The sequence below is a fragment of the Molothrus aeneus genome, chromosome 3, assembly GCF_037042795.1.
Source record: "Molothrus aeneus isolate 106 chromosome 3, BPBGC_Maene_1.0, whole genome shotgun sequence".
NCBI lineage: Eukaryota > Metazoa > Chordata > Aves > Passeriformes > Icteridae > Molothrus > Molothrus aeneus.
In genome coordinates, this window is record NC_089648.1 from 36,631,329 (window position 1) to 36,657,906 (window position 26,578).

The 26,578-nt window shown below is 35.7% G+C and overlaps 1 protein-coding gene across 8 annotated transcripts in view; it reads left to right on the forward strand.

The window, feature by feature from the left end:
• The window catches only part of QKI (QKI, KH domain containing RNA binding), a 150,565-nt gene that overhangs the window by 63,872 nt on the left and 60,115 nt on the right, over positions 1 to 26,578 (forward strand). The window lies entirely within an intron of this gene.

Here is a 26,578-nt window from a genome sequence, read left to right on the forward strand (position 1 = left end):
GAGTGGTGGAGGTTCACTCCTCAGGCAGAGTAACTATTTCCTAATTTCCTAGGACCATGCCCAGGTGGCTGCTGGGTGTAGCGTCCTCCTACCACTGTGCTTCAGAACCTGTCCTGTCCTGTGGGAAGTTGGCTCTCTGGACAGCTTGGGCAGGTTTAATTTCTGGGGAAGTATTTTTGGCTGATTTCTCCTATTCTCCATGCATTTTTTTTAATTGTACTTTTTGACAATTCATAGAAGATTAGGCCGTGGAGTTACTGGAGTCTTGTATTTAAGAAAAAGATTAGAAGAACTGAGACCACCTGAGTGAGTCACCTGTTTAAGTTTAGTATTAAAAGAAAACTACCTTCAACAAGGACAAGTATGGCAGATCAGATAAAACCTCATACACATTAAAAACTAGAAATTGATCCAGTCAGCACTTGAATGCCCATTATAGCTTTCAGGCTGGGTTCTCTCATAATTTTTAAACATAAAGTACTTGACCACTGATAATTTAATGAGATAATACTGCAGTTAGTGTGAAATATATTTGAATGACATCATATTATAATATAATTTGGTATTTGTATACCAAACAGTATGATATAGGTTGTAAACCAGTGTTGAGTGCCAAATAATTTTCTTCAGAAAACTGATTTTCATGCCATCCATTCTTAATATTTTCAGCTCATTTGCTTTTCTGAGGTGATTTGTATTGGTCATAAGTTTGCATTTTTCAGAGCAGACTTTTTGGTGCTATACCACTGTTGATGAAGTAGGAAGAATTTCATAATACTTGATTATGATGTACATCAATAAGATGTTTCTTGTAAAAATAATGATTTGGGAGCTGATTTAGGACATGACAATTGCAGACAAAAGAAAGAATGAGTGACATCTGTCAGTCTGGGACACAAGTACACTTCTTGCTGTTGACTGTTGCCTCTTTTCCTGATGAATTAATACTTACAGATGAACTCCCTAGTCTTGCAGTGCATTTAATGGTAACCACCTTTTTTATTTTCTCAAATGGTTTCTCTCTTTGCAGGTTGTGCTTCAAAATGCTAATGAACATCAAAGTATAAATACAGAAGTTATACTATTTTTTTCATGGCAGGTTAGGCTACGCTAATTCTTTTTTTAAACCCATTTTTTAGAGTCAGTGTTGTTTGGAAAAGTCAGTATTTTAGATTTTTTTTTCACTGAATAATTTTGAAATTTGGAAGAGATAAGAGATGCAGGTTAATATTTTAGGTGTATTTTGTGACTATAATTTATACCTGCAAACTCGATTTCCCAGTGCTAATTACAAAAGGAACTTTATTGGTTGTGGGAAGGAGTAATTACTAAAGCAGTGTCAATCTTATGTGACAGCTAAATACTTGAATAAACTGTCCATGTGCTTTTGCTGCCTTGCTAGTGGTTGCAGAATCCAAGAGAAAATACGAAGACTGACATTCTGGAAAACAAACCATCCAAATATGCTCTGCAGAGAATTTTGCTTTGCTCTGTGATCCTATGAAAGAAGTAATGAATTATGAATCCTTGTCATGTGGCCAAAATACTTGAACTGGCATCACATCTTTAAACTTGTTGATTCTCTCCAGAAAGCAGGGGAAAGCCTCAAATTGTTTGAATTTGAGGCTCAGCTGGTAATCAGGATATCTCTCTAGGCAGCTTTCAACAAATTTAAAATCAAAACCTTAATTACTGAGAATACTGTGATTAGAGCCTAGGGGTACTTGAAGGAGATTATTGGGAAGGGGAAAGGGGTTGCAGGCATTCATCAAAAGCTAATGAATGTGTAACTTTATTAAGACCAAGGCATTTTTTGCTCAGTCTGAATGTACCTTTTATTAGGTGAAGAAGAGAACTAGTAACTTCCACACCAGTTAAAGGATGTGTGTAGTGAAGACTGTCCAATGATGGATAAGCAAAACATTTTTTTGCATCTCCCTTGTCTTACACAAATTCTGTAAAATAGGTATTGATGTGCCCATAGGGAGTCAGCCCTCTGCTCTTTAACACACTGCCAGTATCTCACTTTCTAGAGGGGTATGAAGACAAACAACATCAGGATGCTGGCTTGTGGCAGCCTTGGTCAACTCTGTTCCATTTTTTTCTACTTTTAGACAAGAATCTGCCCTAGAACAGTGTGTGATGAGAGAGCATAATTCATTTTTACTTCACAAGGAAGCCATGTCATTATGATGTACAGAATTTTCTTCTACAATTGCTAATTTTCGGATAGAAGGGCAAGCAGCTATGGAGTTCTAAATTTGAAAAACTCTGTGTCTTCATCCTCTGTAGCAGCTTTAAGTCTGTTGCACTTCACTCTGTATTATGATTTGAACTGATTTATGGTTTCTGACCTACTTGTTCCTGCTTACTTGTTCCTACAATCCTGCTTACCTTGCAGGCAGAAACATAAGGTTTCATGAAAGACATGCTCTCAGTTAGTACCAGTCTTGACCTTTGACTTGTGCAGAGTTGTTACAGTAAATAGATAATGCCATTTCTTTAAACTCTTAATTTTTCTACTTTTATAGTATAGCTAAAAAGGAATTAGAAAAACCCTTTCCTTGGTACCTGCACAAAGTTTGAGGAAAATATCAGAGGGGAAAAATTTATCTGTCTTGTGAACAGGATATTTTATTAAATTTACATGCTGTATTGTATTACATATTTGTAATATTTTTTTTTACCTTTTAGGCTTTGAAATATTATCTGATAAACTTTCTTTTCCAATTGAAAGGCTTAATGATTCTGTTTAGCTAATAAAGTGATGTTAGTGACATTGGATAATACATTGTTCTGTCTTGTTGAGCAAGCCCTGTTACCTGTTATTGCCACCTTAATTATAAGATTTTATATTCTGTATAAAGTACTATGTGTGAACAAATCATAAAATTCTGGTGCTGACACACATGTTGAAATGGAAGATAATTGAGCATGTGCAAGGAAAGGAAGTTGTTCTGTGTTTCAAAATGGAAGGTTGACCAGCCATCATTGTTCTTGTATTCCAGGAGTAAATTTCTTGGTGGAGGCCTGCTGCCTCTCACACATGCCTCTACACAAAAGCATCCCAGTGCTGTTTGATGATTGCACGTGTCTGTGTTGGCAAATGGTGCTTTGGAATGGCAGTTTGAAAAAATCTTGAATCTAGTTGTAAAGGTGGGGTTTTTGACTCTTTGTCAGTACCTTTAGGAACATTAGGGGAGAAAATAATTTAAATTACTGGGGACAGAGATATGTGAAAGTGAAAGCAATTTCATATTCATAATACATGACTAGAATGACTGTCCTTTTATTTAAAAAAAATACCCCTTTTTGACAGTGCTGGTGAAGTTTCTGGAGATAGGTCAGATGGTTACTTTTACATTTATAACTATCAAAATCCCTTGTCAATGTCCATCCTTAAGGATGCTGTTTATTAAAATTGACCTCTAGTTACTGGAAACTGAGTGAGACACTGTGGAGCAGCAGCTGAGCATGTTTGAGATGCTGGGATCTGCCTTGTTAATTTCTGTTGCAAATCAAAGCTGCAAGTATTTGACTGTTACATTCATTTGAATGGCCATCAACTTCCATGATTATCCATTAAAAGGCATTGTATGAGCGAGTTCCTGAGCTGAGACTGAGACGTGGCTTATACAGCATGTGTGCTGAATATACTGCATTCAGGTTACAAACTTGGAATAGAAAATTACTGAAGGCATTCAGAATGAAGTGTTTAACATGCTACCCTGAGAACTTCATGACTTCATAAACTTCAAGGTCTTCTACAGTGACATTTCCTCTGAACTCATTTTTTCATAGGCATGTATGTCTTGATTAAGTTTGATTTCTCAAACTGATCAGGCTTGGGAGGCTTTCTTCATGCTTAATTTTTGGCTACTACAATAACTGGCCTTTTATATTTAAACCAGTTCTAAACACAAAAGTATTAATGTAAACTTATCTATTTGTTGTATCACAATTGCTGTTTTAGCACAGATGTTTAAGAATATACTTAGTAGTTGATACTGCTTTGCCTTCATAGAGGTTCATTGTAAAACAAGATGTGCTGAAAATATTTTTGCTTGCTTGTAAGCTAATTTTTTTTTCATTAGTGGGTACCTCAGGAAATAGGCTTTTCTGTTCCAGTTTCAAAACTTTCATTTCATGAAAATAACTAGCTATTTTGAATACAGAGGGAATTGTAAAGCTGGATTTTATTATTATTATTTTTATTGAAGAATGGCTGAAGCATGGCCTTTTTCCCTTTTCACAGACAAAACAGAGGTCTCTCAAGTTATATCCCTGGTAATATTTGAGCCAGTGACCCTTTCAAGAGTTTACACTATTAGCTAATAGCATAAACAAAAAAAAATCACAAAAAAAAAAGTCCTTTTGCCAAATTATTGATTTAATTATATAATTAAATGCTAAAGATCAGTGAATTTATAATTCTTTTAAATAGAGTTTCTACTAGACAGTGGTGAAGGCAATAGATGTTATTTCTCACTGGCAGCAGACTCCTTTTAAGCCTGTTCCTGGGGGTTTTGTACTTCAGAGTTTCTAGAGTATTATCTTTGGAATCTTACCCTCATACATCTTTTCTTTAAGTAAAAAATGTTCAGTTCACAGTGACAGTAGTGAAGAATGCAGGCACAACTAGCATAGTTATGTATGGGAATGCAAATTTTACAAGAGAACATTTTCCTGAAGTTTTATATAAGATTTGACAAACGCTTCTTATTTGAAGTTATTTATTTCAAGAGTCTTTTCATAGCAGCCAGGGGAATGCTCTTACTTTCAAGAGCAGAATGGTTTTATTTTGAAGGGGAAAAGAATTAGGTGCCTGAGGACCTTAAAAACTATTACAAGGCAATATTAGTCTTTCAGAAAAAATTACTGATACATATCTGATGCAATGCATCTTTTAAATGGTTTATTTCATACATACTTCTACCCTTTATTGGCTACATACTGACTATATCCAATGTATATTGAATATATTTCTACATGGGCTCAATACAAAGTTGAAGTTTAGAGCAGATTTTAACACTGCTAAGACAAAAGTTTTCCTGTGTAATGCGAACAGTAGCTGAAGCCTTTGGCTATGATTAACTTTGCTATCAAAAATTCATTATATGTCATTTTGTTCTGAAAGCGGTTAAATTGGTTATTGAGCTAATTAAATATGGAAATAACTGACTTTAACAACATGCTTCTTTTTAATGCCATTAAGTACAGTGGAAACTGTGAACTGTAGAAGTGTAATCAAAGCCCTGCTAATTGAAATCGGCTTGTATTATGCTTTCATTATATTTGTTTTTCTGTCTGTTCCCTGTGAGAAAAAATCCTTATGAGCAAGCAGTGAGAGAATCTAGATATATTTTGAAATTAGAGAAAATTAGCACGAAGTGTAGTGGAAAAAAGTATATCTAGGGAATCCTGAATCACTGCCTGAACATCTGTGTATAAACAATTCTGGTTTATAAATTAAAATGCTATGTCTACTGAACAGGAATTGACTCATCCTGTAGCATGGCAGAAGTTCTCTTTCTGCAGAATTACTCCTAAGCTTTTGTGAGGTGGGAAGCACAGTGAGTGTTAATTTTGTTCTGAAAGGTTGAGCAGGTTTCAGCTCACAGCGGTTTGTATCTGGCATTTGGTTAGAAGTTTTGAAAGGCCTGGGAGACTGCACAAAGAATTGTTTTGAGATGCTGACCAAATTGTCTGCAAACATCTATCTGCATTTTACTTTGTCTAGCAAAGTAGTGAAGCAAGGTTTAAATAATGAAAATCTACTGTAACCTGAAATTTTTTTCATGGTAACATTTCTAACTTTTTTAAGAATTAATGCTGTGATAATCTTGCTTACCAGAAATAATTTGTATTCAGGATTGCATTTCAGTGTGTTTGTTCAGTATTATGCAACTGTGCTTGCAATTCTCTGCGGGAAAGGCCATACTTCGTTTGAGGCTTGTGGGAATTTTCTTGTGCCTGCACGAAGATTGAGTCTGCTTCAGTGTGGGAATGAAGTTGGAACTTGTTGTTTCAGGGGGAAAGCAGCATGCCTGTGTGATTCCTGAGTAGCTGTCACTTCCTCGCAGTTATTGGTTCTCTTTATTTTTAGGTGGCTTCTGGCAGGCAGAATACAGGCAGGTGGTTGTTTACCATAGTAGATATGGCTCCTCAGGGTCTTATTTAGCAATTTGATTGAGGCTGATAGGAAGGCTCTTTAGCATGGAGTAAAAGAGTAAGCACAAAATAAGAACCACTATTGTGGAAACCAAATACTTAAATTACTAATTGAATATTTAGAAGATAGATATTTGACTTCATGCTATTTTATTGTTTTCCAAATAGAGACAAGTAATCAAGGTACTGGATTCCTTGCCAACTGTATGGTAACAATGACCAAGTGTAATTCCTAAAATGAGTGATCAGTTTGCCATTTGAAATTGTTTATAGATGGTGACTTTCCTTAGGTTTTCTGGCTTAGTATTAGCCTTTGTCATGCCTAGACTTGGACTGAAATGGATATTGTCAATCACAGGCTACACTTCTGCTCTGTATGGCCTGCAGTACCATACATTAAGCATATGAATGAAATTCAGGTATCTGTGTAGCTGTTAATAAGGATGTGGCAGTATCCTCACTTTAGAGTTCATGCAGTTATAGTAAACAATATTTTATTGTTAGTCTTTATACTTTTAAGGTAGAGGGAGGCATTTATTGACAGATGATTGGACATTTTTTGTTAACCTTTCATAAGAGAGATTAGCAGCTTCTGTCTTACAATTTTTACATTTTTTCACATCTTTTCAGGCAGTAAATGGGGAATGTTTCGATAAATACAGGACTCACTGAAGTGCATGCACACTGAATATATCTTTAAAAATTTGCTTACAACTCAAGCCAGTTCTGTTTAAAGTGTGTGTTAAGCATATTCATGAAAGGATGAAAGCTTATTTAAATGTGTGGTAAGGCCAAGTACACAAATCTGTTTTTTCTGTTATAGAGAACTTGTTACTCTTAGAGTGGTAGAACACTCCAAGCAATGCTTGGAGACTGTTTAACTTAGTAGAATCTGATATTCTGTGTAAATTATCTGATTTAAGTGCCACAGTCTTGCCATGGAACAAACACAACACACAGCATTTATGCTTTCTTGGTGCATTTGTTCATGTTAGTGATTCTTGAATGTAATTTGACTCATAAGTCAATTCAGCACTACATTCCTACATGACAGACAAAATCTTGTCCTAACCTTTATAGCTTGAAATGAAGATAAGATTAGGCTGTTTTGGATGTTCAAAGATCTGCATAACAGTGACTACATTCGGGCAGTGGCTTTCATGGGCCTGACAGAATGGTTTAACTGGCAGCTGAAGTATCAGGAAAACTGGCTTTAGGAAAAAAATGAGAATATCAAATTATTGGTTGGTTTCACAAGAAGGTGTTACAGAATTATCTACAAAATTTGATAAGAATGGATGGAATCAGTACAGGGAGGAGATGTCTAGTCAGTATAAAAATGTCAAGAATTTGACACAGTTGCTGGGAAATACAGGATGTTTTGATGTGTGAAGAACTAAAGTTTGTGGGAAGTGAACATATGTATAGTACTGTGGAAAGTAACCCAAAATAATTTACAGAGCAGTTACATTTTCACAGCCAAGATGTGAAATGTGTGTTTTGTTTTCTTATCGAGTCTTACATAAAATATACTGAGTTGGAGGAGACCTTTCAGGATGATTGAGTCCAACTCCTGGCCCTGCACAGGACACCCCAAGAATCACACCATGTGCCCAGGAGTATTGTCCAGACTCTCACTGAACTCTCTCAGGTTTGATGCTTCCCTGGGGAGCCTGAGTCTCTCTCCTTTTCCTCTCTGCTCCTCTTCCTTCCTCTTCCTAATGTTCCTGCTACTTTGAACCTAGGTCAACTTTTCTGGGATTCTTCCCATCCCTCTTATGAATTTCTCCCTTGTTTCATAAATTATATTAATTTTCCTTGATTTTACATAAGTTTCCTCTTAGTTCTCTCTAGAAAGCTTCTCTGGTTATCTTTTTCCATCTTGGTCCTTGAGTACCTCCTTCTCACTGGTCATGTGCTTTACAAATTATTGTAATAAAAGGAAGGCTAATTTCTATGGTACTTCATTTATTCTCTGAAAATACAAATAGATGACATGAAAGTGCACTAGAATGAGTTTTGGTTTCTAGCAATACTTTATATACTTGCATTATGGTAGCAAATAATGTAAACACTGGTGTTTAGAAACAGAGTTGTAACTGGGGAATCAGAGTAATGCAGGCAAGGAAGATTAAACAAGGCAAAAGGAAATAATGACACACTTCTCATGCTACTAACTGTTAAAATTTTTAGCATGCATAAGACTGGGAATAAAATATCCAACAGCAAAAATATATGAAGAAAATTATTTCCTGAGAGTCAGGGTGATAATGTAAATTCACCAGTGTGCTTGCCTAGAAGTTACTGGAAACATGAACTCTGAATGCAGTTGCTTTTGAAGAGATATGGAGAGCAGACAGCCAAGTTGCTCTCACACTTGGCTAGAAGTTTCTGGAGGTAAATTGTAGGTGTGACATGAGGACTGAGTAGAAATAAAAGGTTAAGGTTAATTAATATCTCAGAATTCCTGAAACCTTTTTGATTCCTGACACAACTAAAAATAGGCAATGTAATTATGAGCCAAACTGCTCTTTCTTTTATATATAATTTTAGAAGTGTGCTAGTGGTATTTTTGAATGCACAAATGGAAGGGATTTTACTTCAGGAGCAAAGAACAGCCTGTTAATTAAGTGCCTTTATCTGGCATGTGGGCAGTGAGTGTATGTAACTTAAATGTTTGGATGTAAATACTTCTGCAAATTATTACACTATTTCTTTTTTCTGTCTGGTAAATCTGATGTAGGTGTTACTTTCTTCCTAGTCTTCCTGTGTGTTCTGTGATCAGGTGCTGTGGCACAAGATTGATATGATTGTTTCCAGCGAGGGCAGCATTTCATGGAGTTGGATGTTCTGGTATGGGGTTATTTAACTATCTGGAGGGTTTCTTTGAAATTATTTTTTTCTATATTGATTGGTATTGTGGTGATTTTCTTTTGTTAGATTTTTTTTTACACTGTGATAGTGAAGCAGTGACAGCACTGGGTCCATTCTGTGGTAAAGTCGCTGTGAACTTTAGCAATTGCGTGTTTCTCTTGAATAAGAAAGAAATAGTTTTCTGAAAGATGGGACTCATAACATAATTAATAACATCTCTGCCACTGCTTGTGGGCTCTGGAGTATTTTTATAAATGTATGTCTGGACTGTTCAGTCCTGAGCCACACAGAAAGAGTTAATACTTCTGTGGCAGTCAGAGTGATAAAGAATTGAAAAACACGTTTAGCTGACTGAATGCACCTGAAATACCTGACTGTTTTAATTGATCCACGTGAAGGAATTATTTCAGAGCTGCTGAAGATTCTGAGCTACTGATTTCAGATGTTCCCATATTTATAACCATATGTATTGAAGGGAAATTAATTTTTAGGCTTTTGGGGGTCTTGGCAGATATTTTAACTGGCTTGCTGAACTTGTGAAATATACTATTGCTGATACATAGTTTCAGGAACTAAAAGCTAGTAGTTGACTAATTTTATATTTAATATTAAATTTTATAGAGAGAAATAGAGGATTTTCTGTGGTGATAAAGTATGTTGTAGTCATTTTCCATCTAGTAAGTGATCCATAAATGACCAAGCAGTCTTTGAGGTGGCAGTGAGATACTCCTATGTTTCAAGTTGACAGTGCTGGAGTCAAATGTTCACTTAAATTTTGACTGACAAAAAGACCTAGAACTTAAATCTGTTAGCTCACGTTGACTCACAACAGCATGAATCAGAAAAGGTCTTAAGATAAGCTGTATTACAAACCAAAATAAATGATAAATTTTAAAGTTACATGGTTTGAAATACTGAAGCTACTCTGGAAATTAGTATGCAGTGAGGACACAAGGCTACTGCAAATACTAAAATCGGTTTTTGCAGCCTGACTAGTGGAATTTTTCAGTATCCAGCCTTTTAAATGATAAGTTCAATTTAGCTTGAAATGTACCTTTTTGGAATAGTTCATTTGGTAGTAAAATTAACCCTCCTTAAAAAAAACAACCCACAGTTCTCCATTTCTAAGAAAAATCAGATATAGTCCTGCAGAAATATTTTGAAGAGCAAAACACATTTACTATTGATTATGTGTTTCTGCTCTTTTCAGGAAGTCTGATATGGTTATTTCAGGCTTCAGACCTCTTACTTGCAGTCAAATATATGGTTCATGACTTATAGTAAAAGAATCTACCAGGTAGAATAAGGTGTAATGATTTTAATTGTCATACTTGACACATTACTTGTGTTCCTGTTAAACTCACTTGCAAATGGCTGATTCTGCAAGTTGGAGTATTGAGCATCATAAATTTCATTGGCCAATGCTGTATCACCAATCTTGCCAGAAGCAGAAATTGGCAGGAATGTGGCATTTTGAGCATGCTCTTTGGATCCTGGTATTTCACAGTAGTAGATACAGCATTTTCCCAGTGTCTTCTTGGAGGACCCGTGTGAGAGATGAGGGAGTGTTTGCAGAAGACTGGGAGGGAATTATTCAGGTTCCCCTGTCAGCTGTATCATTTTTTATGTTAGGCTGTAGTGGGTAGGAGTTCAAATACACAGGTTATGTTTGCTGCTCAAACAGTTGTTTATAGTGACCCTTAGGGAAGAAGCAACAGAAGGAATATGAACATTGCATGGGCAACAACAGCAAGCTGAGTTTTACCTTACTGAAGGCAATGAGTTTTACCTTACTGGCTGGTTAAATAAGGCTCCTGTATTGCAAGGGGAGGGAAAGAAAAAATCATGCTGAGTATTAAGGGGGGGGGGGGGGAAGGAAATATGAACACCCTCAAAATGTCAAATAATTTGTCACATATATATTCATCTGTTAGCTCATAAATGTCAGTTCTTGTAAAAAGCCTTTCCAGCTTTTTCTTGGAAATGACTTTGCAGAATGTTTTGTGGCCTACAGCTGGGCTGCAGAGCTAAACTGATTTTTTGCAGGTTTTTGAACAGACCTCTGAATCAGGCATCTCTTGTCATTTTTGCTTCTTTCCTGGCCTTTGAAAAAGGATCTGTGCTCCTGTGAGAGACATCTTGAAGGGTAGTTGGTGATCATGGAATCAGCTAGGAAAGCATTTTATTTACTTCAGTTACCTAGCTTGAAAGCTCAGCCTGAGGAAGGAACTGCTTCAGCTTCCCCTGTTGGTGTACATTTCTGCACAGCTGAGTCACTGAACACATGGGCTTGCTTTTAGGGATCTTTTTTTCCCCCCTCCTGTTAGCTTGGAGGTGATTTTGTGATCTTTTAGAGAAACAACAGACCAACCCCTGCCCCCATCCCATTTTATTCTTTTGTTTTAGAGTTTTGCAAGAACAAGTTTTCCTACTGTCAGTAGTTGTCCCATAGCTGTGGGTAAGACTGTTTTATAGACCAATCCATATGGTTTTGCAGTAGTTGCTTTTCCTGGTCTCATCAGAGCTGTTGCCAAACATCCTTTGCCACCATTTTAACCAGTGATCGGTTGATCTCAAGCTGTGGACTGCATCCAAGTGAAATATGTCACAAAGAACCAAGAACCTATATGTGATTTAGATGCATGGAAAATTCTAAGTCTGTAATAGAAAGTATCTGTGGGCCTTCAGGGGAGAAAAAGAAAAAGGACAGGTATCAGAATGGCTGTTCTTGCCAAAACTATACTGACCACATCATTTCATGGTGACTACTTCCTTTCTGTGAGCATATTTGTAAGATACAGTGAAAAACTTGATAATAATTCAGAATCGATTTTCTATATGGGTTGAAAAAAGACTGATACTCACAATTCAGTGATTTTAGCTGTGCCATTTACAACTAACATGTTTGTCATTAAAAATAAACAAATGAGTTTTGGTTAATTTGATGATGCAGTAAGTTTCGATATTGATGACAACATTGATGTGGAAAATGCTCAAAGAAGATGATACATAGTTTCAACTTAGTTATCCATTATCATGAATATATTAAAATAATTGTAAGATCGATTTCGCTCCCTGATGAGCGGTGTTCTGAGTAATGTGCACTCCCATTGCTTCTAAAACACTGATAAATGCAATCTGTTGGAATGTTTTTAAGACAATAGCTATTTAATGAATAGCTTGTGTGTACAGGAGAAAAGAATAAGCTTGATTGCTTACAATCTGACATTTGAAAAAGCATTTTTTTGGTTCTCTTGTATTTGCATATCTAATTGCTGTGTAATCAAAACTAAGTGAACTGTAGCTGGTGGAAACTAAAAAATGAAAGGCAATCATCTTTAAAGGGGGAGATATCCCACTCATACGCAAGCCTGTCTGAATATTAGAATTATATTCTTCTTGTGTTTAATTATAGGTGTCTGACTGAGCAGTAAATTTGTGCCTGTGTATTAAAGGAGTGAATGTGACCCTGAAACATCAGCTTTCCTTTGTTGAAGCAAAGCATTCGCATTCAGAGAACTTAACAGTGTTGTGTATTTTGGTGATAAGGGATTGTGCCAGAGTAGCTGTTAATTACCTGCTTTGTTTGATATGGAAAGTAGTGGTTCCACACTTTTCTTCCCACCAGTGACAGTACTCAATTAAAACTTGTATTAAACAGTGATAATGCCCTCGTTTATCTGGTGGGGAAGACGTGAGGTGAGGAAAATTAACAGAATATTTTCATCTGTTTGGAGACGACTTTGGTTTTCCATGAATCTAGTGACAGTAAAGAAAAAGGAGTTTTGTCCTTTTTCGTATAGTAGTGTGTGGTGAGCTTTGGTTATTTTATTTATTATTTAAATCTTTGTGGCTCTTGAATCCTGCTGTTTAATAACAGTGGCTATAGTAGAAGCGGGAAAAAAAGTAACCTCAACTGCAGTGTTATGGTTGCAAATTTAAAAGGTGCTTGCTCTTATTCCTTGTCATTCCTCTGTGTGAAGCATCTGTTCCCATTGGTCATTATTTCAGTGGTTTTGAAAATCTATTGTATCATGACATAGCATCTTACATATCTTACACAGCAGATTTTTTTTATTCAAAAGTTTTTGACTGAGTTTTTCTATTCCAAGTATGTGAAGCATGTTTCCTAATCCAGTCTGAGATGGACTTCTCTAAGTAGCAGCTATTTTTTGCATATCTGAACAGAAATAACAAGGAGAAGTAAAGCAAAGCAGTTGACATAGAAGATTTGGTAGTCTTAGTTTATTTCAGATACCAATGCTGAAGAATAATCTAACAGTGAAAATATACAAATTATATCAGTAGGCAGTAAGAAAGGATATAAAATCGTTATAGTAACATAAATGTTTTTTATTTCATTTATCCAAATAAATTAAGGAATGGGTTGGTTGCTTTCCTTCTGAAATTTGGAAGGCCTGTGTTCAGCAAGCTTGAACAGCTTTATTGTGGAGTGGAAGCTGAATGTTTGATGCTGGACTAATTTGGCCAAAAATGTGAAACAGTAAGTGAAAAGGAGTAATTACTGTAGCAGCTTTAAAGCGTGTACACGAAATTCTTTTGAGGAGCTCAGTGGATATGGCAGTGCATGGTAATTCAAGTAGAACTTCAGAGCTTCAACTATTAGGTGAATAGAGGTCACATGCAGAGTAAGAGTGGTTGCCTGCAGTAATTAGGCACAATTAATAAAGTTTGCCCAGAAGGCATATTGCGCACACTGAATGGTTTGCAGTAATGACTGGTCTTAGAGATAACCATAAACAAACAAACAAAAAAATCATTACAGATAAAACAGTTTCTTAAAAGAATTTATAAGGTGTGGACTTGAAAGGTTTTCTTGTTTTGTTGAAAACCTAAACAGAATGTCATTGTTAAAGAGCAGAAAGCTACATTTTATTTTGCAGTGGAACATTGTAATATTACGGGATGCAGGCAAAGTGCTGTGAAAAATCAGGCTTAGAAAAAAAATGTAATTATGTGAATTGATCATGGTTTACAGAAAGAGCACTAGAAAGCTCACTTAGATCATAACTGGCATGCTTTTAAAGTAGTCTGCTTTTCTTTTAAAGTAAATGTTCTTCTGAGCATACTAACTGATTAATTTCATTAAATTATTGTGTTTAATAATAATGTTGCTATATGATTATTGGTTACATTTTCTGTAGGTAATTCATAAAGTCAATAAATGTAGATTATTTCCTACCTACAATTGCCCTTTCATGCCAAGTAAACAGTGATAAGCATTAAATAAGAACTTGATAAGGTGTTTTATGATCTAGCATTTTGAAGTGCCGTTATCTCTGTCTGATTCTTTAGCAGTTTTTTCCGGTTTTCTCTTTTCTGCACTGCAAGAAAACCCCATGGAGTGTGAGTTTGACCTGCATTCGGATTAGCAGATGTACTTCATGGCACAGCAGTTCTGCAGCAGACTGTTGGTGTAACTGTGTTAGCTCATCCATTTAGGATTAGGTTCTGCAGTGATTAGAGGGCTTCCTCTGCTCAAACATTGAATGGCCATTTCACTTTTCAGGTGAGCACAGCAGCCCACACTGTCTAGCCACAGACAGTTTTTGTGATCCCAAAGCCACTCTGTTAAGGTTTCCTCAGACTATCATGCATTCAGTATCAAGTCCCAGCCTCAAATAAAGTCGAAGACTCTAGTTCTTCCAGAATGAATAGTCTTGAATGGACATAATGTACTTTTTGTTCCCTGCAAAGAAAATGCAACAAGGCTGTCACATTTTTCTGCTTAAATTGTTTTGATTACATTTCATTGACTTTGCTCACTTGAGAAAAAATCGTTAGCATTTTTTGAGTATTTTCTTTGTTATGTAGTTCAGTTACAATTTTGAGGAATTCTTTCTTGTATTTGCTTTTAGAGAAATTCATTTCTATGTACAGTATTTTTAAATAATGTTGTAATATCCAATTTTGAATAGATATTATTTTCCTACATTTTCACATCATCTCTATATGCAGATCTTCTTGAAGAGAGGAAAATTTCTGTGTTGAAATTATATGCTGTGTTAAGATGTGGAAAAGAATGGAACTTTACAATTGCCTTTCTTGGACCATTTTTGACTAGCATGCTTTCCCTTTATGTTCTTTACTATTCTTGTAGGACTTGCAGTTCCTTTTGGCAGGAATTGCTGTGTCTGATTGTGCTCCAGAGTGAAGTTCCTAAGTCTAAGACAATGGGAATTCCCTTTTCTAGTCTTAAGATTTTTGGGTTTTTTTTCCCCCATTTGAGAAATGCCAGCTACAATGTACAAATACGGTAATTTTCTGTATTCACCCCAAGGACAGTTTTTCACAAATTTCATTAAAATTTTGGACAAAAATAATTGTGTTAAGTTATACTCTCGGTCAAATAGGAAAAGTTCACTTTCTTGGTAACTCTGAAAAAAAAGTTTAACTTTTCTACCACTAAGCTTTGGGACGTGAAAAATCTAGAAGCTGAGAGCTTGCAGCTCTCCAAATAGTCATCCAGAAGAACAGTGTTAAGCATTTTGTTGACAGGGTTTATGTACCACTGAGGAAAATTCAGACCCTCTATCTCCCCCTATAATCTGAGTTGATGGTACCTGTCATTTGAAATATATATACACCTGCTAAACATGCTTTTTTCTTTCTGATGAAAACAGTCCTGCTGAAAGCATGTTGTAAAACTTGGTTTTTATTGCAGAGGTACACAATGAATCATAATTTCCTGCAGGCTCAGATCCTGCCTATGTAGGACCAACAACTAAAAAACTGAAAATGTGAATGACATTTTATTTATGGTTGGGACCTATAGAGTATGTCTCACATTTGTACTTGCAGGTTTTGGCTGCATATCAGTGTACTTGGTGCATCTGGTATTTGAAGTATTCTCTCTTGTGAGGTCACTGAGCACAGCTACCGAAGATTTTTTTAAAGTACTCAGCAATGATACTGATGTTCTTTATCCCTTCTGTCCATTTTTTAGCCATTTGGACAGTTGAGAATGAGGTTAAGGTGTAAAATTTTAAAATTTCCTGTGAAAGAAAGTAAGGAGAATTTACCAGTTAGCGCTTGGTGTATCTGTGCCTCAAAGCTAAGAATTTTCTTTAAATCAGATTTTGAGTAATAGAGATTTCTCTTAGAGAAAATGTGAAGAATCCATCTAGAAACAAACTTTAATTCCGTGTATTAGCGGAGTCAAGTTATGATGACCTTGGATACACTCTAAACCAATTTTTAATGATTACTGTCAGAGCAGTTCTTTTTCTATTGAGAAGTAATGGCCGATGATATATTGAAGGCCAGATTAAATCATCCTGACTATTCCTTCTGGTCAAAGTCTCTAAAACTGGGAAAAAATTACTAGGAGATAAGCTTAAGTATAAAAAGAGGCATAATGGGTAAGATGTATAGAATAAAATTTCAGTATAGTATAATGTACTGTCTAATTTATCAAAATCTTACAGAGATCACAAAATCTTTTGTTATACCTATACATATGTATATACACTGTGTTTGTGTGTGTGTGTCTATGCTGCTGAAGTGGATAACAATTCTGTAATCAACTTGCATTTTATGTGTTTGGGGTTTTCCCCCCCTGTATCTGGTTTTGTGCATCATGGACTTCATACATTCCTTTATGCTAAAATGAAAATAGCTTGTTGGTAAAGATCAAGCTAAAATTTTGGTACTCCAGTATGGTTTGTTTACATCTAATCTCAGAGAACTAAAATCTTTATCATGTGGAATCCTTTTTTTTTTTCTTGGTACATTAAATGCTGTTAGATTGGTCATACTGTGTGACATGTCTGTAATAGCCAGTCATCATTAATCCTGAGCAGTATTCAGCAACAAGTTTTAATGATTAGAGTAGTGGTCTTTTGTTGTGTGTCTTGTTATTGGCCTTAAATTAGAAAAACTAAAAAACTAAACTTCCTTTAAACAGGCAGGGGTTTTGGGGATTTTTTTGCTTGTTTCAAAAAAAGAAGTAAAGTATGCTCACCTGTGCAACCAATTTGAGACTCTGCAAAGCAGTTATTAAAAAAGAAGTGAGGCAACACAGACAACAGGAAATGCAGCAAGTATAAGATGAACAAAATTAGGCCTGAGGGATCAGGAGGAAACTGAGAACAAGGTGTTAAGTCTCCACAAAATTGTGATAATAGTTGCAAAAGGGTTTTTTTTTTCTAATGCTTATTTATCTGTGATTTTTGCAAGTCCATTTTCTAAGATGATAAACGGTTTCTTGCTTTCTGTAACTGAGATTTTTCATATGTATCAAAGTGGATATTTGAATTCTAGTCTGTTCATGCTGCTCTTCATACCATCATTTACAGTGATTAATAGTGTTAAGAGCCAGGTAATTAGGATGGGACAGAACATTAGGACATACAGACCTTGCAGACTGCATGGAATTCAGTGTCCTGGGACTGTGTGTGGTTGGTGACATACCACCAAAAAAACCCCAAGCTTATTCCCATATGTAAGGGAAACATTTGAAATGAACAAAGTTAAAAGCTCAGTGTGGAGCTTTATACTAATGATTTCTGTACCTAGAGTTTCAGGTGTTATGTGCTTATTCAAAGGTAATTTAGCTGCTCTTTACACTCTAGGTGAACATATACAGTGCAAACTTTCTCTTTTGGCGTAATTTTTTATTTTTTTAGTGCCTTTTCTTATATCGGTATTTTAGAAAAACTGTTGCATGCCTGTGTTTTTGAATGTTTGTGGCATTTTTGTGTACTGCTGCTTCATCATCAGATTTAAGAGATTATTTATTGTTGTCTTCAGGGTAAGGAACAAGCATCTCCTGCCTAAAATGGGGCAATGTTTTAAAACTCCAGTAGATGTGTTATCCTGCATGTTGTATCATGTTAGAACAAGCTATTAAAAGAGATTTAATGTATTTAAGTGCCCAAATAAAAACATGCCGTCTTGCTTTGAGACACCTCATATTTTTCTGATGTTCTTTCTTCATCCATTGATTTGTCTGTGTATTTCATGCTGTTGGTCTCCTATAACTTTTTTATAGATGATGAGCTTGTGCCTACTTTTTATTTTGCATACACTGCAACTGCAATGCACACCTTCCTTGCCTTGTGAAGCTTGAGTGTTGGTGTGCTAAATAGCTGTATCTTATCTACTACGTCAGTCAATAAAGTTTTAGTGCAGATGGTTTCCACCTTGTTGTCCCCATCACAAGGATGTGACATCCTACAGAAGTGGAATAAATCATATTAGCTCTGCCTGCAGGGTAAGGGCTGGTGGCAGAACAGGAGGGAGGATATGGGGGTTATACTGTGTATGCTTAGCTGAGCATTGGAAACTTGAGTTTTACTTTTGTTGAGTATTAGAGTAGCTTGTTGAATAATTAAAATGTGCTTCACTAGCAAAGGGAAAAAATCCTATCAACAACTTTCACTGATGATTTTTCTGACTTAGTCAAGCACTTCTTTGTGAAGGCGTCTTTCCCTGTGAGACTGTATGGTTTTGCAGCAAGAAGTTTGAATATGCAGTTTAAGCATTGTTTGTAAGTTACTGCAGAAGATTAATTTATTTCAAATTCCAGTGGAGAATAGCATTGAAACTGATAGTTGAGGTACTTTGATTTTTGCTTGATTTTACTTGATTACTTAGATTTATATTTTTTTTTCCCCAAAGTCAGTCAGGCACTTCTGCTCCATAACATTTAAATAGGATTTAATACGTTCTAAATTGCACAGGCAGAAGAGGTATCAAGATAAATAGTTGTATATGTACTATATGTTGCATAGTAAAACGGGTACTAAAACCATAATTTTTAAAAAAAGTAATATGTTTGTATCATTCATATGTTTGGTAATCTCAAAGTGGTTCTACACTATATAAATACACTTTTCCTTAAGAAGGTGATATAGTGGATACTGAAGTAACCGCAGGTATCCTTAAATTAGAATTTAATTCAAAGTGTCTTTGCTTAAATTTGCGTCAAATTATGCAGGATTGAAGAAGCTCACACACTCTTAAGCAGAGTAATGCCTGAGCTCCTGAGCTCTAATCATATTAGTAGTCCTCAGAGGACAAAATCTTCTCTCTATTGCAAATTCTTGAAGGTTTTCTGTGAGTGGTGCGGCACTATGTTTGGATTGATCTGATGGTCAGTTCCCATTAAAGGCCTTAGGACATCTGTTCCCACTGCTCCATGTGCATCCTCAGGAGCCAGTTGAGTTTGTGAATTTCCTGAATTGGCCCCTGCACAATTGTCTGAGCAGCAGGGGCAGCTCAGTGGAAGTAGCAGAGTCAGGGCTGCTATTTTCAGTGACAGCTGGTTGTTAAATCGACTCAACCTGCAAAGTTAAACTTCACCTTCACATTCCATGGTATGAAATACATGAGTGTCTGTATTAAAATATTTTCACTTTAACTTCTAGCTTGCTATGTCACCATATATTTCACCCAGAGAAGTAAGCACTTTTTGATGAAAATAATTATTGTTCAATAGAAAGGAGAAAAAAAATCTGCAATTTTGTTTTTTTTTTTTCTTCATAGCTTTGAAACAGTTTTTTGTGTGATCTTGAAATCTGATTCTTTATAGACCTCTGTAAGTAATTACTAAATGAAACATCATTTTCTTAATGGTAGTTCATTTTTAAATAAAGACCTTTCCTCAATATTTTAAAGAAACATGAACTTTGTTGCTTTTTTCATGGTTTTATTTAGTTCCATTCTCTGTTTATAATTTGTATATGGGGAAAAAAGAAACCCCTGCCAAACATGCCCCCTCCACCAACCAAAAAACCACAAAAAAACCCCATACACAAACCAACTGTCCCAAAACCCACAAACCAAAATAACCCCTTTTGAATTATGCTGCTAGAGTATTTAGTCAAGTGCCAGTATTGTTTGAATTGGTGCCTTTTGCTTGTTGCAGCTGGAGAAGTAACATTATAATTGTTGATAATTGAGAGCTGAGTTGAGTAACAGGCCTGTGGTAAAGATGCTCAGGTCTTTGGCCTATCTAATGTTGGTTTAGCATTTCAGGAAGATCACGTTCCATGTGTGCAGTGATAGGGACCTCCAGCCAGTTCACTGATTTGGCTTCAAATATTGACTACAACCCTGTACTGGTTGAGTGTAGTTTTTCATTGATATATAATTTATGACAATTTGTTGTCTTAAATAGATTCTAAAGATGTACTTTAGATATATTTTCCTTATTTTTAGGAATCATGCTTTTATTTTTCTTGATGACTACATGTTTTTCATAAGCAGCATTTTAAATTTCCCTTTTTACAAAAAAAAAATAAAATTAGATTTTGCTTTTTCATATATGGTAATTACATAGTTGAAGTGTGGGTGGAAGGAATAGGAAGGGGCTTTGAACGATTTTTTTTGAATGGAAATACATGGTTCCATCCCATCTCACTTAATACTAATAAGCTATTCTACTTGCCCCAGCAGTAGTGGGCATTAAACTAAAAATAAACTATACTCTTTGCTATAAAGAGTACTAAAAATAAACTAAAAAATAAACTATACTCTTTGCATCTAGCATAAATTTTAATTTTACTTTTACTAGTGCTAGAAATAAAATATGCTAATTTTTAGGAAATACATTGCAACAGCTTTTCTCTTCTGATAAGTGCATCACTACAGCATACACAGGAAATGTCTTACAGGCAATATTAGTAGAGGAAAAGAAAGTCATGTTTATGTCCCTTTTATAGCTAGCCAGTTCATGGATTTTTCAGTTTTCCATTTGCAGAGAACTTCTAACAGTTTTTTTACTTACTTTCTTTTTTGAACCATAAAGAGTCCCTGAAAAGGACTTGAGTTTTCCCCAATTGTCTTTCATCTTAAAATTTTTAAAATACAACCTCAATTAAAGTTTTTTTCTTTAGTATGCACAGTGTTAAAACATAAATTTGTGCACAAATCACAAATAGTGGTAGTGCAAGAATGCTTAACTCTGAAAAAGGATTTTGTGTTATTCATCACCCAAATGGAGGAGAACTTGAAGAAGTAGGTGTAAGGGGAAAAAAAAAGTTTGTTCTTTCTTCTGTGACTTAGGTTCTGATGATTCTTGCACTGTTTTTCCTTTACTAGGTTTTCTTATATTATGGCTTCTTGAAATTTTAGTCTCAAGTGTAAACAAGAAGGAATAATTTATGTCTATCACAGGGTAAAAAACAAGCCCTAATTCCAACTCTTTGTGCCTCTCAAACATCTTAAAGAAGCAAAATAGGGCACAAGCCCAATTTTTTTTTGCTTTTCAGGTCCCCTTTAAGAGCAGAGACAGTCATGATGCAGCAATTTTGGAGGTAGAGGCAAGTAAATGTTTTACTTCTTGTAAGCATTCCAGTGAGTTTTTGCAAATCACCTATATATTTGAGGAGACTCTGGTTGAAAAAGAACCTCAGCCTCTCCCCCTTTCCTAAATTTCCTATGTATGATTCCATGTGAGGAAGAATATAATTTAAGCTTTTATTGATTATAGACAGGTTTCACATCAGTTGCACACTGTTGCAAAACCCAATTGGTGTAAAACTATGTAGGTCTAATATTAGAAAGGTTTTTGTGATAAAAATTGCTGAAGTTTTTTCTTTTGAACTGACTTATAAAATTAAAATTTGTTGGGTAGGTCGTAAGTGATTTTCCTCTTACAGAAATAAAAGAAGCATCAATTCTTTCTTGCCTCCAGCTGCTGGTGTTCAAATCAGCTCTTTGGCATTCTCACTTTGGACATTTGAGCAGCCTCCTATGTACTGGTACAAAACCTGTGACTACTTCTGTGCTAGGGACGTTTCTGAAAGCTCACATCGAGTTTCTCCTGATGGCATCACATCATCTTGAAGGCTTTATTAGAGGTACAGGCAAAAACTATCAATCTGTTTTGCTGATTTTTTTTTGTTGTTTTGGACCTTCCTATTCCTTATTGTGAATAAAAGGGAGACAGTTTGCATCATTGTATAAGAATACAGGATTACACATTTGGGAAAGCTTTGCTAAATTTCTGTTTTCGAGGTGGGAACAAATGTTCTAGTTTATATTAGAAGGTTACGGTGGGAACAGCAAAGAAGCTAGATTTTGGTCAGATGTGAGATAATAGTTCAGTGGTCATAAAAAAAAATTGCTAGTTAATAAAATGTATTGATCTAAATTAGTACCTGTGCCAGTTTGAGAAGGGAGAGGATGGGGAAAAAGGAGGTGGGAGGTCAGGACCTGTCAGTTGGCAGTAAATCCTTGTCATCTCTTGGAAATGCATTTTGAAAAAATCTGTAATGCTTGTGCTTTTCTGAAGAAGAGGAAATGTTTATATTGAAGAAATTGATCTTTCTTCTACCTGTCTCTCAAGGATGTGGGCAAAGTGTGTAATTATTTTTGTCTTCAATTAATGTACAAAACTGTCTTAGTTTCTAAGGTGGATGAAACCATTGTAAAATGTAAGAAAAGCTTCCACATAATGACCTTTTCTACCCAGTCTTATCTCCTTCAACTTTTGTAATTCAGAAGTATATTAGGTTAAACTGTAAAACTTTCATTTGATTTTTTGTGGGGGCAGATGAGCATGCAATCTGAAAACGTATATAATGGATATTTAAATGAAAGAAGCTTGTAACTTGTCTTTTGAAGAGCAGAAGCAGTTTGTTTTTTTAATAACTTTTTGCATGTTTCTGATAGTGTACTGGAATTTGTTTTAAAGTTGCTCTTTTTAGAATAGTGACTTGGGTAGCACATCAAGGATTTACTTTGTTTCTGTAGCTTCATACAGTAATGACATTCTGTTTGCCTCTTTTAATCTGTCCTGTATTTATTAATGATATTTCTCTCTGTATTATTATCTTTGGTAGTTCAGGGAAACAGCTAGTTGAGGGAATGTTTTGAAAAAAACAGAACTTGAAATTTTTCTTAATAAGCCTTAATTTTGCATATTATGGTGACTTGCAATTGAGCTGTGATAATTTGGTTAGTTAAAGATCTTAGTAGGCACACTCAATTTTACTCAAAGTGATACAGGTGAGGATGTCAGCAAATTCATTCTTTAATGAGTTTTCTAAAAAATTACATTCCTTTGGTGAATGTTTCTGTACATTTTACCAGAATTTGTGGGATTCAAAACGTTCTTGTAAAACCAGATGTCTTTTTGGAAGGATGATGAGGTCTCCTGAACAGCAGTTGTAGGACTGACTGCTAATTGAATGGGATCTTGAAGGATGCACATCTAGACATTCTTTCCTGGAACCAGCATACATGTAACTATTGTGATATTTGACTTTGAATCAAAATTATGACTAGCTTTCACTTTCTTTTGTGCTTATGTTATGAGCGGAAGGTTTATTAAATGTTGTTTTCCAATTTAAAAAGTGGACATAATTTTCATAATTACTCCTTTACAGAAATTATTTATTTCATTTATTTCACAAAGTTAGTTTTTTTTTAAATGTGTTGCACAGATGCTATATATAGAGTTGATGCTAGTGTACAGTATTTTAAATGAACTAAAAAATTTGTGGTTTTCAGCTCATTAAGTGTAGACAGTGAATAAAAACTTCCAAACCCAGATCTTAAGGACAGATTCATTGAAGGACCAGGGAAATCTGTGGAAACCATCAGAGAGTGTATGAAGAGTTGCAATGTTAAAGTTTTATTGCTATGCATTGGCTTTTTTTGGCCATTTTTTTTCTTTTTGGTGGTGTTTGTTGGAGGGGTTCACTTAATTTTTGTTGCTTTGGGTTGTTTTGGTTTTTTTTTTAGTTGTTGTGTTGGGATTTTTTTGTTTGGTTGTTTTTTTATAATCACAGGATTGATGCTGTCTGAGCAGTGAAGGGGGATCCTGAACATCCATCATTTCTATGCTGTAGGAAAGGTTTCCCTAATTTATTACCAGCAGTATTCTCAAAAGTCATTTAATATCAGTGCCAAGCTGGCACTCAGCTATACAGTCTTTAATTGGCATGACTATTATTATGTTTTAATCCAGCCTTGGGATGCCATGTGGCATGTGCTTGGAATACTCCTCATTCTGTAGTCATCCTAATCAATAGAGTAGTTACATGAAATTGGTCGTAAAGAAGGTTTGGAACAGTGGTCACACTTTTGAGTTATCTAGGTGGTAGCTTGGTTGTGTCAAATCCCATGTAATTGTAGCAAGGATTTGAGGCAACTTCTGCAATAAATCTGTAATTACAGACTGTGTGCAAGGTTTCGGTCTTAAATACAAGGAAAACTTGTCTGCTGAGATTATTTGAGGCAGGAGTTCTGAATTCTTTCAAGGACTCACCTTTAGTTTGTTGGCCAGTGTTTATTGTCAGTTCTGTACTCAGTGGAAAATTTGATTTTTCTGTATTCTTTGTAACAAAATTTAATTTTTTAAAAATATGTTAGTTTACTTAATTTGCATTAATATGTCTTGTGAAACTACACATTTTTAAGAAAATTCCAGACCTTTATGTCTAAGTGAACTTTATTTTGGAGTTAATCACTATGCTGTGAATGACGGGGTTTTTTTCTTTGACACACCCTTCCTTAAATACATGGGACATAGTGTGCTAGTTTCTCAGGTAAGCAACTGAGATGGCATTTGAAGTGGAAGGAAGCTGATTGCTCTGAAGGCCTAACTCGGAGTGGAAACTGAGTTTTCAGAATATTTAACTTCTACTAGTAATTTCCGTATTGCGGTAAGATTACATTTGGTGTCTGTGGCACTTGCAAATGCCAGCATGTCCCATGGGCAGTCAGATCGAGGGGCTCCCCACCCTCAGCACCTTTTGGGAGTGGCTGGGCTGCTGTGTGTCCTGCCAGAGGTGTGACTGACAGCTGGCAGCTTCCTGCAGAGGGAGATCTGCCCGTGCCCTCCTTTGTGCTCTGCCTGCTGCTGCTTGTGGAATGTGTCACTGAGCCAGTCCAGCTTGCTGAACAGGCAAAACCTGCTCTGACAGCAGTGGTTTGTGCTCTCTTAACTGGCTCTGGAAGGCCCCAGCAAGAGCTGCTGTGCTGGTACAAAGAAGAGGGAAGGAGAAAGGAATGGAGCCACTTCTCTTGTGGGAGTGAGCAGTTACCGCTGCAGCTGTGTTAAACTGAAGTCTGTGGAGGAAACCCTTCTATACAAGAAAACTCAGAATAGTTCTGTCTTGGGATTTGGGACAATTTCTTTCTCTGAAGTGACAGTGCAGTGTTCTAATTGTATGCATGGACATTGTGACAACTAAAGTTGTCAATATTTATTGAAGCAACCACTTATGGGAAAGGTTTGGTTTATGTTTAGGATTCTACTTTCTTGTTGGCATAAGAGGCACTTTTATGTAATTTTAATCCAAATGTACAGGGTAGCATTTAGCTGCCTGGGCACTTGAGTGTTCTTGCTATCTTGGCAAACCTGGAGGAAGCAGGAGTACATCTTTGAGAAAATCTTCAATAAAGAATCATCCCAAGAATTGAAACAAGAAAGAGGAAATAAGAAAAATACTAGGTATTATCATATAAGTACTTGATGCACTATTTTTTGCTAAGGTCAGGATTGCACAAAGCACTTCAGTTTATGTATGAGAGCTGTTGTAACATTGATTATATCCCTCCCTCTCACCCTGTTTTTTCCAGTTTGACTCTGCCTGCTCTTGTCAAAACTTGGTTGTTATTATTTAGTTACACATCCAAATCACAAAGAACCATTCTCAAGAATTGCAAAATATAGACTTTGAGTTAAAACTCTGGCATTGCAACCATGTCAACCTGGTCCTAGCAATAAAAACAGCTTTGCTTTCTTACACAAGGTCTCTTCCCTGCATTTGGCTGCATTCTTCTAGGCCACAGGTGAAGTTCTGTTGGCAGAGTGTCACAGTCTGAAGTTATATACTCTATCCTTTCCCTTCCCTAACCTATCCCTGAACCATTCTGAAAAAATCAGTGATGTTGAGTGTTTGTTTCAGCTCTTCTAATTTTTTCCTTTTTTTTTCTCATTTCTCTGAGCAGTTAAACAGTTTCTTTATGGCTAGGGAAGTTACTTGAATTACTTGAAGTTACTAAACTACTACCTAGGTATGTTTGGTTTGAGTCATGAGTCTCTTTTTTAGTTGCTTTGACAAACAGTAATAACCTAAAGATCACAATGTCCTAAATAAAGCTAACAACATATTATAACAACAATTTTATTTTACATTACAAGTCTCATTTGAGTTTATAGAAACAGTAGTAACTTCATGTTCTTAAACCGAGGTCACATTTTTGTACATACAAAAAGTAAAAAATATAAACTTGTTACTTTTTTACTTCATTTTTTGGGGGGAGGTGAGGAAATAGGGAAGAATTTTTAGTTTTATTTTCTTAAATTTGGTTTCTGTGCATAGTTGTATGCTGCATCTGAAACTTGTCCATTATATTGTGGGCTAAGAGGTGGTGCTTTTTCATTTTCTTGGCACACTGAAGTTATGTTAATGTGTTCAATGTAAGTTTATGTTAAAACTGTTCTGTAGTAACATCTTTGTATATTTCGTGCAAAGCTTTGGAGTTACTGAGATTTCACTTCCTTTACTAAGTGCTAAGAAGTCTCAGAAAAGATGTTAATATTATTGTAAAT